Consider the following 4,077-nt stretch of genomic DNA (forward strand, 5'->3'; position numbering starts at 1 on the left):
CAGTGGAGGATCAAGTTTCCGTGACAACAGCAACAACACTCGCACTATCTGCATGGAAGAAAGGACTGGCAATCTACTTCCGTATCGTGCCATGAAAACTCCACGAATAGTGACAGGGGGAACTATCGATAGGGTAGCCATGAATTCACACCGACTTGACGGCACATATCCCATCCCTATCCCCCAATTATTCAATGAATACAGGAAACCACACAAGTCGGGATTATAGATTGCTTAACAATCCTTTAGAACAAACTGTGTGTTGATAGTTATTAATTGACAATCTGTTAAAAAAGATTCAGCAATACTTTTATCTTAAATTCTGCATTAAAATCCAGTTTATGAAGTATTTCATTTCTATATGTGTGGACACACACCCAGTTACAGAAAATGACTCACATCGTCCTGTTATCCTCCATGTAGTTTCATCTTTTTATTTCCATCATGATGTATTCAGTGATTTCTTTGTAGATGTAGGTGTGAGGTAATGATCTCATCATACAAGTCTCTGACCTTGGAGCTTTGTGACATCATAGATTGCTGGTGTACATCCAGGTTTAACAATTTAAATAAGCTTGTTTTCCTCCCAGCTTAGTGTGACATAGAGGAGCTAGAACTGCACAGCACTCAGGAGCTACCATATACTGTATATTTAGTCAGTATTATTCTGTTATGTTATGATCCTTTGTGTGAACACACATGATTTTTATGGCAACTCTCACACTATTTTTGTTCATATTCTTTTACTAGTCCCAGATCTTCTAGTTTTTATTTTAACCATTTTGAAATCACTCTGCACACGGGAATCATAACCATAAGAGAAATGGTCAGATCTTATTCGTCATTCAATCGTTCAACTGTTTGTCAAACAAGACTCCCCTTTCCTTACAGTTTCTCACAGAGCTTGACAAACCCCTAAACGACAGCGAGGACAGGCTTATCTGAAAGTTGCTTTTAAAAGCATTTCTGTACAAGACACAAGATATGTGGTTTGAATTCTAAACTGAATTGCAGGCAAAATGAGTTGTGGAATTGTTATCTAGCTTCTTAAAATTGTACTGCATTAATATTTTCAACTGATTCACAATAAAAAAAACACTTGATCCTAAGGTATGATCTGCCCAGATAGACCTGGTAAACCTCTTTGAACAAGGTTATTTTTTAACTATCTATGGTTCTTGTGTGTTAAACCACCCAATGTCACTGCCAGTTTCCCCACAGATACAGAGCAACCACTTTACAACTATTATCAACTTCTGAAGAAAGCAGCCAAATGAGATGCAAAACATCTTTTATTATACACAAAGGGGATACAGTACAGCGCATTAAGCAAGTATTAAGGAAGTGGTAATGACATCTACTTATCAATAAAACAAATCAGAAGGATGTTCTGCTTTAAAAACATTCATGGTTTGTTTCCCCAATAGCTCTACAAAAATGAATGCATGTACACAGGAATACTATTTCCTTCCAGCAAATGTATCCTTTTTATAGAGCGCTCCTCAGACAAAACCCCCACTTTCAACTCTCAGGGCTTTTCAGATGGGTTTGGTCATTCCTGCAGCCCCCTTCCTTGCTGAACACAGCCAGTCCCAACACCTCAGTGTCAAGACCATTGGCTGCAGGTGAACCCGCTTGCAGGGAAGAGAGTGAGGAAAGAGGACTGAGATGCAGCTTCCCGTCTTGGAAATGGTGTGGGTGCCAATCTGCTCAGGCGCCCCAACTTGAAGACATACCCTGCTGCGCCCCCTTAAAGGAGCAAACATCCCAGCTAACACATTTAAAGGGCATTTTGCTCTTAATGCATCAAAAATGCACTCTGGCCTTTTATTTCTCATCACATTAAAAACGAAAAAGAAAAGGCAAGGTTTTGTAAACCGAATTTGTAAATTAAAAGACTTTTGTGGGTGTTCTTCTTCCACGGAAATCTAAAACGGAAACATCTCAGGGCGCAGAGAAAAAGAAATACATTCATAAAATAATATAGATAAAAGCAATATATTCAGGAAAACAAGGATGGGAATCAATTCTTAAAATGTGGATATCAAGAGAAGAGAGTCTCAGTTAGTCGTGTGCCCACCTGTGGTTTTCAATGGAGACAGTCATTAACAGAATCGGTTCTCTGTCTACAGGTTAAGAATTGGTTCCCTCTCTCATGACCTGGCTACATGACCACACAGCTGTCCTTCTTTTTCACCACCTGCATTTTCTCTCCGCGGCTGGCTTGTCTGACCGCCTCGATCACCTACAACACAAGCAAAGCGACTTCAATGTTCAAAACAAAAAAAAAACATACCAGACACGTCAGGAGCTGGCTGCTCTTGTGAACTGCTTGGTCATGGTTCACAGTACTGTGCAGAAACTATTTCCTGCTAAACAAGGGAAGCTTTTGCAGGAAATAATCGATTGAAATGAAACTTCACAACTTTCATTCAAATCACTCAGCTCACCTCTTTGGTGTCAGGAAAGCCTTTGCATTCCAGTTTGGAGAAGATAAGTTGGTCATTGACAGTGATTTCAAAGCTTGCTGTGTGGAAGAAAAACACATTTTTGAAAAGCTTGTTTCACTTGCCTTCAGACAAATCGATTAGATCCATTGTCAACATACCGTTTTCAAGCACAGAAAAGAGTTCCTAACTTAAAAAAATTGTATTTTAGGTAAGACAATGACATCACCATCTGTTCCGATACTTACTCCTCCGTCCTGTGCTTCCAGAGACTTCGGCTTCAGGAACATGCTTCTTTACCTGACTGGCAAGGCTCTGATAGCGCGATGCGTAGCCTCATGCACCACTATCGACAAACACAACTAGAATTAAGGGATGATTTACTTATTTTTCCCACAGTCGCTCTTTCACTGTTAATTTCAGCCTGCGCAAAAGGCACCCTTCAGTTGGTGTGCGCTCAGGAACTCTTGAGAAAAAGTCTTGGCATAACACAAAGACTCGTATTTCACGAATAATCCCTAAAGAGAGCGAGTCACATTGCGGTCACCACCGGAGATTTCCAATAGCACAGCGTGTTCTGGTTCTTAACTAAATTAAGGATAGTTTTACTGGACTTAACTACGTGGTGATTAAAAAGGAAGTTTTCGTTCCTAAAAAGTACTTGTCTTACCTGGCTCTAATAACATTTTATTTTTACAAATGGCGAATAAACACTTTCGTTCCTATTGACAACAACACTACATTTTCATCTGGGCTACAACAGGTAATAGATTAAAAAAATAATCTGAACATATCAAGAATACATTCTAAAGTTTACCAATATTCCACGTATACCCTCACTGCCATTTCTGTCAAAGACCGGCCCTCGTTCGTGTTTTCTTCAGAAAAGAGGACAGAGCTCTGCTGCACAGTTTCCTATCAAGCGCCGGGCGCTGCTGGTTAGTATTTAAAGGGCCACACCCGGAAACCCACAGGTAGAAACGCGCACTGCACCCTCCTGGGGGAGGAGAGCTCCCGCACACATTCCCGAAAGAGAATAAGACCACCGACAGTACTGTAATCTTCAAGTACGAATCCCAATTCCCTGCGAATTGTACGTTCAAAGAGATAAACCAGTTTTAAGAGCAGAATAACGCAGAACACGGCCTGACGAGAGGAAAAGTTGGCGCCGGATTTTTTTTTTTATCGCTGAACAATTGTTACTGCTCAACTGGAGCAAAGGTGTGTGGAAATCAACGGGTTGGAAAATATAACCTAAGCAAATCTCGGAAGCTTGTATTTTTAACTTAAATATACGAGCAATAAGAATTTTGTTTTATACCTACTTCTTCCCATGCCTTTCGAGTCCGGCACTGTAATGTCCCATTTCTGAACTTGGTTGACGGCAGTGCTTTTATTAACATAAAAAGCAATATGTTCAACAGTTTGGTTACATAAGATCCTGTCATCGGAGCTTTATGTATGATAAGGTTCTGCATTGAAACCATCACATTTCCCCCCTCTCTTTTTCAATATGCACAGCACTTTTTTTCGGGGTAAAGGTATAGAATGTGGTTCAGGCACTAGTATACGGGCACAGTATTGGAGAATTGCTCCGAACAAGAACTCTTTTTGCGTTTTTCCAGCACCA

The 4,077-nt window shown here is 40.3% G+C and overlaps 1 long non-coding RNA gene across 1 annotated transcript; it reads right to left on the reverse strand.

Moving 5' to 3' along the window:
* Positions 1-1,274: 1,274 nt before the first annotated feature.
* On the reverse strand, positions 1,275-3,395 carry LOC148831156 (uncharacterized). Its single transcript, XR_016091327.1, has 4 exons — positions 3,265-3,395; positions 2,696-2,793; positions 2,451-2,527; positions 1,275-2,245 (listed from the first exon to the last, which is right to left on the reverse strand). It is a non-coding gene; the product is annotated as an uncharacterized LOC148831156 (long non-coding RNA).
* Positions 3,396-4,077: the final 682 nt, after the last annotated feature.

Source organism: Atractosteus spatula, chromosome 7 (genome assembly GCF_055471065.1).
Source record: "Atractosteus spatula isolate fAtrSpa1 chromosome 7, fAtrSpa1.hap1, whole genome shotgun sequence".
NCBI classification, from domain to species: Eukaryota; Metazoa; Chordata; class Actinopteri; order Semionotiformes; family Lepisosteidae; genus Atractosteus; species Atractosteus spatula.